This window comes from Porites lutea, chromosome 4 (assembly GCF_958299795.1).
Source record: "Porites lutea chromosome 4, jaPorLute2.1, whole genome shotgun sequence".
NCBI classification, from domain to species: Eukaryota; Metazoa; Cnidaria; class Anthozoa; order Scleractinia; family Poritidae; genus Porites; species Porites lutea.
Genome location: NC_133204.1, coordinates 18,447,285 through 18,460,780, shown reverse-complemented (window position 1 = coordinate 18,460,780; position 13,496 = coordinate 18,447,285). Strand labels below are relative to the sequence as shown.

General features: G+C 40.3%; 1 protein-coding gene and 1 pseudogene across 1 annotated transcript in view; one reads left to right on the top strand and one right to left on the bottom strand.

Moving 5' to 3' along the window:
* Positions 1-4,611, top strand: part of LOC140932850 (uncharacterized) — a 9,107-nt pseudogene extending 4,496 nt beyond the window's left edge.
* Positions 1-13,496, bottom strand: part of LOC140932766 (sphingomyelin synthase-related protein 1-like) — a 115,251-nt gene that overhangs the window by 84,866 nt on the left and 16,889 nt on the right. The window lies entirely within an intron of this gene.

Here is a 13,496-nt window from a genome sequence, read left to right as displayed (position 1 = left end):
GTTAAACAACTATTCAATTTCCTTTGTCTTTGTGCACCGCAACCATTAAACCTGAGCTTAGCAATCAATTACATTAGGAAAGTAGATGCAACAGACAATGAACTTATTTGCTTGAGAATCAGAAGGTGCTCACTGCTGATTTTTGAAGAGGACGAGGCTGGCTGCCGCATTCGAGTACATCAGGTTGTGCATGATGCTATCAAAACTTTAATAACTGCGTATGGAGAGAGTTCAAAGCCAGAGGTCGTCAATGGGGCAGTTGCAACATTAAACCAATTCATAATCGAAATTTCACCAGAGAATAGGACACGGGATTCGATGCACCTTGTGCCGCATTTAAGAGCCTTAGCTGATCATGTGTTTTTGAAAGGAATGGTATCTCAAGTTTATGATGAAAGCATCTTGAAAACTTTTGAAAACTTTGGTCTGACTTGTCAAGCGCACTGTGAATTTAATGCTGCAAAAAGGTACTTCAAACTGTTAGCTGGTGTCCAGCTTAAAGAACTTGGAGCTGAGCATGTTGATGTCGCAAAGACGTACAATAACCTAGGTCTAATTCACCAAGATCTAGGTGACTTTGAGCAAGGCAAGGAGTATCATGAACGTGCTTTAGCGATCAGACTTGAGAAGCTCGGCGCCAAACATGTTGATTTTGCAACGACGTACAATAGCCTAGGTCTAATTCACCGTAACCTAGGTGACTTTGAGCAAGCCAAGGAGTATCATGAACGTGGTTTAGCGATCAGACTTGAGAAACTCGGCGCCAAACATGTTGATGTTGCAACGACGTACAATAGCCTAGGTCTAATTCACCGTAAGCTAGGTGACTTTGAGCAAGCCAAGGAGTATCATGAACGTGGTTTAGCGATCAGACTTGAGAAACTCGGCGCCAAACATGCTGATGTTGCAACGACGTACAATAACCTAGGGCTAATTCACCAAGATCTAGGTGACGTTGAACAAGGCAAGGAGTATCATGAACGTGCTTTAGCGATCAGACTTGAGAAGCTCGGCGCCAAACATGTTCGTGTTGCAACGACGTACAATAACCTAGGTCTAATTCACCAAGATCTAGGTGACTTTGAGCAAGCGAAGGAGTATCATGAACGTGGTTTAGCGATCAGACTTGAGAAGCTCGGCGCCAAACATGTTGATGTTGCAACGACGTACAATAACCTAGGTCTAATTCACCAAGATCTAGGTGACTTTGAGCAAGGCAAGGAGTATCATGAACGTGCTTTAGCGATCAGACTTGAGAAGCTCGGCGCCAAACATGTTGATTTTGCAACGACGTACAATAGCCTAGGTCTAATTCACCGTAAGCTAGGTGACTTTGAGCAAGCCAAGGAGTATCATGAACGTGCTTTAGCGATCAGCCTTGAGAAGCTCGTCGCCAAACATGTTGATGTTGCAACGACGTACAATAACCTTGGTGTAATTCACCGTAAGCTAGGTGACTTTGAGCAAGCCAAGGAGTATCATGAACGTGATTTAGCGATCAGACTTGAGAAGCTCGGCGCCAAACATGTTGATGTTGCAACGACGTACAATAGCCTAGGTCTAATTCACCGTAAGCTAGGTGACTTTGAGCAAGCCAAGGAGTATCATGAACGTGGTTTAGCGATCAGACTTGAGAAGCTCGGCGCCAAACATGTTGATGTTGCAACGACGTACAATAACCTACGGCTAATTCACCAAGATCTAGGTGACTTTGAGCAAGGCAAGGAGTATCATGAACGTGCTTTAGCGATCAGACTTGAGAAGCTCGGCGCCAAACATGTTCGTGTTGCAACGACGTACAATAACCTAGGTACAATTCACCAAGATCTAGGTGACTTTGAGCAAGCCAAGGAGTATCATGAACGTGGTTTAGCGATCAGACTTGAGAAGCTCGGCGCCAAACATGTTGATGTTGCAACGACGTACAATAACCTAGGTCTAATTCACCAAGATCTAGGTGACTTTGAACAAGGCAAGGAGTATCATGAACGTGCTTTAGCGATCAGACTTGAGAAGCTCGGCGCCAAACATGTTGATGTTGCAACGACGTACAATAGCCTAGGTCTAATTCACCGTAAGCTAGGTGACTTTGAGCAAGCCAAGGAGTATCATGAACGTGGTTTAGCGATCAGACTTGAGAAGCTCGGCGCCAAACATGTTCGTGTTGCAACGACGTACAATAACCTAGGGCTAATTCACCAAGATCTAGGTGACTTTGAGCAAGGCAAGGAGTATCATGAACGTGGTTTAGCGATCAGACTTGAGAAGCTCGGCGCCAAACATGTTCGTGTTGCAACGACGTACAATAACCTAGGTACAATTCACCAAGATCTAGGTGACTTTGAGCAAGCCAAGGAGTATCATGAACGTGGTTTAGCGATCAGACTTGAGAAGCTCGGCGCCAAACATGTTGATGTTGCAACGACGTACAATAACCTAGGTCTAATTCACCAAGATCTAGGTGACTTTGAGCAAGGCAAGGAGTATCATGAACGTGCTTTAGCGATCAGACTTGAGAAGCTCGGCGCCAAACATGTTGATTTTGCAACGACGTACAATAGCCTAGGTCTAATTCACCGTAACCTAGGTGACTTTGAGCAAGCCAAGGAGTATCATGAACGTGCTTTAGCGATCAGCCTTGAGAAGCTCGTCGCCAAACATGTTGATGTTGCAACGACGTACAATAACCTTGGTGTAATTCACCGTAAGCTAGGTGACTTTGAGCAAGCCAAGGAGTATCATGAACGTGATTTAGCGATCAGACTTGAGAAGCTCGGCGCCAAACATGTTGATGTTGCAACGACGTACAATAGCCTAGGTCTAATTCACCGTAAGCTAGGTGACTTTGAGCAAGCCAAGGAGTATCATGAACGTGGTTTAGCGATCAGACTTGAGAAGCTCGGCGCCAAACATGTTGATGTTGCAACGACGTACAATAACCTAGGGCTAATTCACCAAGATCTAGGTGACTTTGAGCAAGGCAAGGAGTATCATGAACGTGCTTTAGCGATCAGACTTGAGAAGCTCGGCGCCAAACATGTTCGTGTTGCAACGACGTACAATAACCTAGGTACAATTCACCAAGATCTAGGTGACTTTGAGCAAGCCAAGGAGTATCATGAACGTGGTTTAGCGATCAGACTTGAGAAGCTCGGCGCCAAACATGTTGATGTTGCAACGACGTACAATAACCTAGGTCTAATTCACCAAGATCTAGGTGACTTTGAACAAGGCAAGGAGTATCATGAACGTGCTTTAGCGATCAGACTTGAGAAGCTCGGCGCCAAACATGTTGATGTTGCAACGACGTACAATAGCCTAGGTCTAATTCACCGTAAGCTAGGTGACTTTGAGCAAGCCAAGGAGTATCATGAACGTGGTTTAGCGATCAGACTTGAGAAGCTCGGCGCCAAACATGTTCGTGTTGCAACGACGTACAATAACCTAGGGCTAATTCACCAAGATCTAGGTGACTTTGAGCAAGGCAAGGAGTATCATGAACGTGGTTTAGCGATCAGACTTGAGAAGCTCGGCGCCAAACATGTTCGTGTTGCAACGACGTACAATAACCTAGGTACAATTCACCAAGATCTAGGTGACTTTGAGCAAGCCAAGGAGTATCATGAACGTGGTTTAGCGATCAGACTTGAGAAGCTCGGCGCCAAACATGTTGATGTTGCAACGACGTACAATAATCTAGGTCTAATTCACCAAGATCTAGGTGACTTTGAGCAAGCGAAGGAGTATCATGAACGTGGTTTAGCGATCAGAATTGAGAAGCTCGGCGCCAAACATGTTGATGTTGCAACGACGTACAATAACCTAGGTACAATTCACCAAGATCTAGGTGACTTTGAGCAAGCCAAGGAGTATCATGAACGTGCTTTAGCGATCAGACTTGAGAAGCTCTGCGCCAAACATGTTGATGTTGCAACGACGTACAATAATCTAGGTCTAATTCACCAAGATCTAGGCGACTTTGAAGAAGCCAAAGGGTGTTTTGAGCGTGCTTCAACCATTCACGTTAAGAAGCACAGTACCAAAAATGTGGATGTTTGAACGAAGAATAAAACTAGTAACTAGTAACTAAAACTAGTAACCCAAGGCGAGTACTTTTAGATCTCTAGAAACGTATTCTTACTATATGCGGCGCTTTAAAATTTGTATCTGTTCGGTCATCCTAGGGCATCTTGAGTGTTTTCGAAATTAAAGAGCCGGCTTCACTATTATTTTCCCGAAGATTTTTATGCAATTCAAAGTTTTACCAAGTAAGAATTTTTCTGATTGCATTCCATCGCATTTTTGAATATCCAAATTTTTTAGGTTTCCTTTGTCTAGGCGAAAGATTCATTAACTTTAGAAAATCTTAGGGAATTTATGAGATAAGCTTCGAAAATAGTACATGAAAGGAACGGTCATCTAGAAATTTTTAGCCTTCCTCAACCCACAGAAAATTCCAGGCAATTTTTGTTTCTCCGAACAGATATTTTACAAAAAACAGTCGTTGGGGTGTCGCTGAAAATTTTACATCTGTTAATTATTGTGTAATGTAGCGTTTTGTAGGGTTTATTTGGGAAATAAGAATTAGAAACAATTTCGCCTTATCTTAGCTTTTCGTGTAGCAAAGAATTAAAATAAACTTACTTTTGCTTTATTTTGTGTTCCTGTGTCGTTTTGAAGTGTTTTGGGCTGGTTTTAGCTATCCTGCCTTAAGGCTTTTTAATCACAATGATTGACCTCATTATGAAGGTCAAGACAGGATAGCAAAACCAACCCAAACCGACGATATTTTTCTTCATTTTTTACCCATTTAAACCCTATTAAACGCTATGCAACGCAATTCTGAGTATTAGCAGCTGTAAAATTTTAAAACATGTGCTCACACATTGAGTTTTTGATGCCTGTGCAGCGGTAGCAACAACCAACTAAGCGGTTGAAACGGTCCGAATAGAGCAAGACCAAAACGGTCGTAAACATTTTGGGGAAAAAAAAAAAGTGCAATGTTTAGCGCTCCTTCTGGTTGTGAAGAAAAATAATAACTTACATTTCCAAAAGTTCTACGCACCCATTCCTCCTATTATCCTTCACATTTAAACAAGTGATGCAGCACGGTGGCATGTCGCTAGCGCGCACTTTCAAGCAATGTTATGGAGACAAGCCCACAAAACGAACCCCACCCTCCCACTTCCAAAAATCATTCTGATGATGGAAAGCTGGTGCCTAAGCTAATGACTCTTGCCCCTAGCCTGTACCCGAAAGCTATTCCGAGATGATTATCTGTGGCTGCAAATCAGGATGTTCAACAAATAGGTGCAGCTGCCGGAATGTGAGACTGCCGTGTACAGGAGCATGAAAATGCAGAAGCACTGAAGATCCGCTCAATTGCACAAATGATGTTGATGGACATTTCATTGCAAACCAAGGACAGTAAATGGTACAGTTCAGAAAAAAAAGCGTTTAGCTTCTCTAAGTAATAATCCATTCTTGTTTTGTAATTGTCTATGAACTAATAGCGTTTTTTTTATTTTCGTCCTGTAAGACGAGGATGTCTAATGTTTACAATATCAAATTAGGTCTTAAATCTGTTTCAGAACCTGACATCAGACGCATCTAAAATGGCTGCTATCAATCGAATGTCTTAACCTTCCTTCATAGTTATAAGTACAGCACGTATCGAGAATGGTTAGGGCGTGAAAGTTAAAAGTATTTTAAAGAAAATGTTAATTTTTGTTTATTATTTCAAGGATTTTGCAAACATTCAGAAATTCAATAATTGCAAATGGAAGTAAGATGTCTGCAATATAGATCGCAAACGTACTGTAAATATCTTAGGAAATGACCGAAAAAATAAATTTCTATAGCTGCTGTAACTATCTTAGCAAATTGTTATAGATTGCTAATTTTGCTTCTTTCTTGACTGTGCCGTTAAATTTGTCTTAATACTGAATAGCCTATAACCTCGTTTTCAATGGTCACGTGACCAGAAAAATCACGTGATTTTCAGATGGTTTCTGCGAGGTACTGTAAGTAATACGTTGTATCAGTCACCTGTTGATGTGAACGAATTTTAACCGTTTGAGATTACTCTGCATCCTCATACAACATGCAGCCTCGTTTTCATGTCAATGTATTAATGCTACCCTTAACGGCTTATTTCAAGGTCTAAATGGTCGAACCAAGCTTGGTAAACAAAATTTTCGTGTTCAGCACATGATTTAGCACAGAAGTTCTCTTTTGCGAAAGTTACCGCACGAATCACCACGTGAGTTAGTTCTTCAAAGTGAGGCAAAACGTAAGCAAGCGCCTCAAAGCGAGGCAAATGTGTGTCGATGACGACGACAAATGCAATCTCGAAAAAACCTCCCTTATTAATTGCACAGGACTCCCAATAATGCACAAAACACCCAAAACAAATTAGGGGTTGCGTACCTCGAACGCAATGAAGAGTAGAAAGACGAGTGAGTGTATTGGAAATTCGACTGTAGTTGACGATGGAGTTCCTGCATCATCAGCTTTTGAAGTTCTTCCATAGCTGTCACATGCATTCCCCGCGAAAACACTTGGAAACTAACAGCTCAATTACAATAATCTACGGTATGACGTACCTCCAAATTCCGCATTTTTTTCACTCGTCTTTCTACTCTTGGTTCTCTTTCTCTTGAGAAAAAATAATGTAATCTTCCTGCAAGGTTTGATTACAATCAGACTTGACATTCCTTATAGCAGCTGTGATCTGATTTCTATGTGATCGATAAGAATCCCAGTCCTCGTCTCTCCCAGATTTCTTTGCTTTTCTTAAGTAGAAATCTCTAGTTTTCATAAAGTTAGAAGTCGCAGAGGTCATCCATGGATTTTGGTATCCAAGTTCCTTTTTAGTAAGCAATAGTGCGTGCCGATCACAGATATCAAGAAAAGTGCTTTTGAAGCCGTTCCATGCAGAATTTACATCGGAACTTTTTAATACCGAATCCCACGAGGCCATCTTGAGGTCTTTATTAAAAGCTTATTTCTTGTACTTTGTGTAACTGCTGCATTTAATAGTTCGTCCTTGGAACCTTAATGAGTCCATTTTCCGCATAACGTGATCACTTATACCCAGTTGGATAACATTCGTTAGTGAAATATTGGGTGGGTGTGTCGAAAAATGACGTCAATCAAAGTGCTGGTGCTTTTAGCGATTCCAGTGGGTTTATTGATTAACTGTGACATGCCAAAACCTTTTTTTAAATGTCCTTTAACCTTCTCGAGACTCCATCGGTCCTTTGTCTAGGTACAAAATCTGCATTCAGGTTACCAACCAGCAAAATTTCTTTATTTTCAGCTGTTGCTAAGCTAAGGCTGTCCTCTAATCTAGTGTTGAAGTCTGCACTGATAAATTGCGAGCCAACCGGCGGACGAAACAGAGTGCTAAATGAAATATTTGTAGACTTTGTGATGAGAATCTCCAACCAAATCCCCTCAACAGATTTTAATCCCAAATCATAGTGTCTAGATACCGACAAACAATCGCGAACCTAAACAGCAACACAGCCTCTCCTCGTGTGAGCTTGTCGATCCAAACAGTAGATGGTATAGCCTTGTGTGCCAATTTCATCAACAGATACTTGTGGCGATAGATGAGTTTCGGTGACGGAAAACAATAAATGTTCTTATACCGTTGTAACAGCAGCCGAATCTCGTCAAGTTTGGGAAGAAGGGAGCACACATTTAAATGAAGAAATTTCAAGCCACGTCGTCTCGATATCTCTGATAGATTCGGGATGTCCTGATACGTACTTGAATTTGCCATTTCCACGGAAGCCGAAGAAAGAGTTGAACAATTGGCGCAGGATGAAGACTTCTCAAACTGAGGGCCAATGCAATTTAGATGAAAGTACCTCACTGAAGCCACTCTCTGATTGGCTTATTCAATATATGGTATATCTTTTCATTTAAGCAAAACGGCTAAAAGTCAATAAAGACTATATCGCTTTTTCATATAATTAACCAGTCGAGTTATATCCTAAGTTCGTTTTCGTCAGTAACATTTTATTTGAACAAGTGCGGATATAAGAACAATAAAAAGAGAAATAAATGGAAATAAATTTTGTAAAGAAAAACGACAGGCGTAGTATTACGTAAGAATGGAATTAGCAGTGTAACAGGAGTGATAATATGGGTGGTATAACAACAATAATCTGTGTGGTGTGTCACGTGTAGCAATTATGTAGTAAGTGAAGCTTATGTATCACACGTAACGAGTGTAGAACAGAGCAAGTAAAGGAAGCGTGTGAGCAAGCTTATCAATTTATGTAGCACGTAGCAAGTGTAGCAGATGTAGCAAGCGTCGTAAATATAGCAAGTAGCAAGTGTAGCAAGCGTAGCAACAACAACAACAATAACAACAACAATAAGCTTTATTTGCATGACCATAACAAAGTATTACAGTATTGCAAAAGCTACTTGAAATTACTTATTGATTCCTTGTAAATTAAATATTTAAAATAAATTTGAAACTTATTAATCATTGTTTATTTCTAACCATCAGTAGGATTAATTATTCCGGAGATAAGTTTGTCTCTCAATTCAAAGCAAGTTGATATAAATGAAATTAATTGGATGTTAATAAAATAGTCAGGAGAATTCATCAGATGTGATAATAAGGACTCATGTGATTGTAGTCGCAGAAACGGTATTTTAGGATCTAGTTTAGAGAAGAACATATCTCTTATGGAAGAAAAACTTGGACAATCTAATAAAAAGTGAGTTTCATCTTCAATTCTGTTACAATTGCAGAGATTGCATAACCTTTCGTCACGTGGTAGATTGTCGTATCTACCTGCCTCAATCCTAAGTTTGTGACTGCTTATTCTCAGTTTCACTAATGTTTTCCTAGAAGGGTTCTTTCTTGTTAAATCTAGGTAGACAGAAGGGCTATAATTCGTTTTGATTTTATAATAAAAGTTAAGTTTTTGTGAATGTTGAAGAGTATGATTCCAGTAAGTGATATATTTCTTTTGCATAAGATCTACATATTGCTTAATTTTACATTTATTCAGTAAATTACAATTAAAGCCTGGGAAATCATAGTAGTCAGTCATCTTCTTAAGACTGGAGTAAAAACTATTTTGACCACTATGATAAAGGTCAACAGATATTTTTAAAGATTGTTTAACTATAGAATTTTCATCTTTTTCTTGGAGATAGTTTAAGTAATTAAGTATCTTGTTATTTATATCAATGATCAGAGGGAATCTGCCAAGTTCAGATCTGCATGCAACATTGGATGACTTGTTATGGACTTCTAAATATCGTTTACAGAAATGCAAATGAGTTTTTTCGATTCCGGAGTTATCCCATGACTTAAAATCTGATTTCACAAAGGCACCCCAAACTTCACTGTTGTAAGTTAAAATCGGTGAGATCATTGTGTCAAAAATTTTATTTGCAAGGGAGGGTTTCAGTTTACTAAAATCAGTGTGGCGTCTTAGACTAAATAGAGCATGAAGGGCTTTTTGTCGAAGATGTTCAAGTGAGAGTGTAAAATTTCCGGGAGACGAGATGCGAGTCCCTAAGTAAGTATAGTCTTTTACAATGTCTATCATTTCATTGCCTACGTGAAAATTATAATCACATTTTTTTGTGCCTTTTTGGAAAACCATTATTTTGGTTTTCTTGGGGTTGATTTTAAGCATCCAGGAGTTGCAATATGAAGACAATTTGTTTAGGCAATTTTGTAATCCTAGTTTCGATCGTGATAATATAATAAGGTCGTCAGCATAAAAAAGAGAATTGAGTTTGGTGCCATTTGGTAGCACAAACGGATCAGATAAAATATTGTTGAATGAAAAAGCTAGATCATTAACGTATAGGTTGAAGAGTAGAGGGCTTAAAATGCAGCCTTGACGCACACCTCTAGTGTATTGAAAAGGTTGTGTTTGGTTATTTCCAATCCTAATAGAACAGGTAGAGTTTGAGTATAAACTTTTTATGACTTTATAGAAGTTTCCTCGGACATTTATTTGTAACAGCTTGTATAAGAGTCCATCGTGCCACACCGAATCAAATGCTTTTCTAAAGTCCACAAAACATGCGTATACTTTCGTTTTGTGACAGTTAACGTATTGTCAATTAATGTTCGTAGTGTAAGAACATGGTCAGCGGTTCGATTATTTGCTAAGAAACCTATTTGAGATTTATGGAGTATGTCACGCGACTGAATGTGCTTGAGAAGTCTATGATTGAGAATTGAGCAAAATAGTTTCCCAAGACAACTAGAAATACAAATTCCTCGATAATTTGAGGGATCACTTTTAGTCCCACTTTTAAAAATTGGTGTTATAAGGCCACCGCACCATGTTTGAGGCATAGTGCCTGACGTCAGAACAGCGTTAAATAACTTCAAATAAATAGGCATTAGTTCATTTAAGCTGGATTTGATCATTTCATTTTTTATTCTATCTGAATACGAAGATTTGTTGTTTTTGAGTTTGTTAGCCGCTGTGCGTATTTCGAGTTCAGTTATTAGGTAGTCCAAGGCATGTGATTGTGTTGTTGCGTCTTCTAATCTTGTTAACTCATCGATAATGGCTTCTTGGTGTGAATTAAGAGGCTCGTTTGAGTGTAGTGACTGGAAGTGAGACAACCAACTTTCTTCTGAGATTGGCGGGGTACTAGTTTCCTTCATAGAATCATCCATAGATTTCAAGCAGTTCCAAAAATTTCGGCTGTTTGAGTTATCTATCATGTCTTCCAGTTCCGAAATCTTAGTATGATAGTATTCTTTTCTCTTCTGTTTCAGAACGTTTTTGTACTGTTTTAAGACAGTGTGATAGTTTTCCCTAAGCGTAATATTGAGAGGATCTCTGTGTTTTAGATTAGCAAGTTTCCTCAATTCGTGTCTCTTAAGACGACATTCTTTATCAAACCATTTTTTGTTAGACGAAACAGAAGATAATCTAGTATTTCGTCTTTTAACGTTCTTAATTTTCAAACAATGTTTTGTAGCAAGCATAGCAACTGTAGCAACCATAGGACATCTAGTAATCTTAGTAATTACAATGTAGTAAGTGTTGCACATGTAGTAAGAGTAGTGAGCGTAGAAAGTGTACCAAGCGTAGCAAGTGTAGCAAGCGAAACTACTGTAGCAAACGTAGCAAGCGTAGCAAGTGTAGCAAGTGTAGCAAGCGAAACTACTGTAGCAAACGTAGCAAGCGTAGCAAGTGTAGCAAGCTCACCACGTGTAGCAAGCGTATCAAGCGTAGCAAGCGTAGCAACTGTAGCAAGTGTAGCAAGTTTAGCAAGTTTAGCAAGCGTAGTAAATGTAGTGAATATAGCAAGTGTAGCAAGCGTAGGAAGTAAAGCAAGGGTAGCAAGCATAGCAAGCGTAGCAAGCGTAGCAAGCGTAGCAAGTGTAGCAAGCGTAGCAAGCGTAGCAAGCGTGGCAAGCATAGCAAAGGTAGCAAGTGTTGCAAGCGTAGCAAACGTGGCAAGCATAGCAAGGGTAGCAAGTGTAGCAAGCATAGCAAAGGTAGCAAGTGTAGCAAGTTTAGCAAGTGTAGCAAGCGTAGCAACGGTAGCAGTGTAGCAAGCGCAGCAAGTGTAGCAAGTGTAGCAAGCGTAGCAAGCGTAGCAAGCATAGCAAAGGTAGTAAGTGTAGCAAGCGTAGCAAACGTAGCAAGCATAGCATGGGTAGCAAGTGTAGCAAGCATGGCAAAGGTAGCAAGTGTAGCAAGTTTAGCAAGTGTAGCAAGCGTAGCAACGGTAGCAGTGTAGCAAGCGCAGCAAGTGTAGCAAGTGTAGCAAGTGTAGCAAGCGTAGCAGGCGTATCAAGTATAACAAGTGTAGCAAGTGTAGCAAGCGTAGCAAGCGTAGCAAGCATAGCAAGCGTAGCAGACGTAACAAGCATAGCAAGCGTAGCAAGGGTAACAAACATAGCAAGTGTAGCAAGCGTAGCAAGCGTAGCAACCGTAGCAAACGTAGCAAGTGTAGCTAGTGTAGCAAGCGTAGCAAGCGTAGCAAGGGTAACAAACATAGCAAGTGTAGCAAGTGTAGCAAGCATAGCAAGCGTAGCAACCGTAGCAAGTGTAGCAAGCGTAGCAAGCGTAGCAAGCGTAGCAAGGGTAACAAACATAGCAAGTGAAGCAAGTGTAGCAAGCGTAGCAAGCGTAGCAAGCGTAGCAAGCGTAGCAAGGGTAACAAACGTAGCAAGCGTAGCAAGTGTAGCAAGCGTAGCAAGGGTAGCAATCGTAGCAAGTGTAGCCAGTGTAGCAACGGTATCAACGTAGCAAGCGTAGCAAGCGTAGCAAGTGTAGCAAGTGCAGCAACTGTCGCAAGCATAGCACGCGTAACAAGCGTAGCAAGTGTAGCCCGTGTAGCACATGTAGCAAGCGTAGCAAGTGTACCACATGTGGCAAGTGTAAGCCACAAGTTAGTAAAGAATTGAAACACCCCGACTAAGGCGGTTCGCAATAAATGGAGTAAATTTCTTGTATTATAAAGATATACCTTCAGTCTTCCTTCTAGCCAGTTCACAGACCCGCGGGAAATTTATCTACCTCTAGAGTAGGTGGTCGGGTTGTGGAAGTGGGAAAATAGACCGCTCTCCGCGCTTGTTCAATTTGTCAAAAAAAAATAAGGAAAACGTCTGTGCACAGCTTAACCAACCCTCTTGCAGCGGTAAGTTCTCCATCGCTGGTGAAAGAAAAGTTTGTTACGCCGTTAGATGTAAAATTGACGCAGAATTTAATATAAACGCGAAATGTGATAACTTTTGAATGAAACGTACAGTAACCCGAATTATAACATCTTTTAAGGCAATACTGATATAACAAATGTTTCACATGCGGAAATGTAACTGACTTTTTTACCGCAAAATATAACATATGTTTAACGAAGACGAAGTTGCCATTCTAATTCGCAGGCTAACCATATCAAAGTGTTTAGTTGCAATAATTATTAAACTGAAATATTTTACTGTTTCTCTATACACAGTATGTAGATACTTCATTGACCAGTAAAAATTACCTTTAAAGATGGGTAGAGGGAAAACTATTTATTTCCTTCATTCTCTTCCTTTATAATGTGCTATTCTCGCTCTTCGACTGAATGAATTTCTTGTGCTTATATTATGATTATCGTCAACTGCGCGCGTTTAGAATGTTGAAGAAACCACGTTGAGGAACGCGGATAATAAATAGCCTACTGTTGTCGGGATAAAGAAAACCCATCGCTTATCGTGGCTCGCTTTGCTCGCTCGGTTTTATGATTAGTTTTTGAATCCGTAGAAAAAGGACACTTATATCTGGTTTTAGGCACCTAATATGTCCCTTGCGATAAAGAGTACAACAAGACCTTGATAAAACCCAGCTTATTTCGGGACACATCTCCAATCATTAACAATCATTCCTCGAACCCGAATGGGCTCTGAGTCAATAGGGCCGAATGGGCTATTGACTCAGAGGTCATGAGGGCGAGAGGAATAATTGTTTTAGTGAAATCCAACTAGTTGGTCAAAA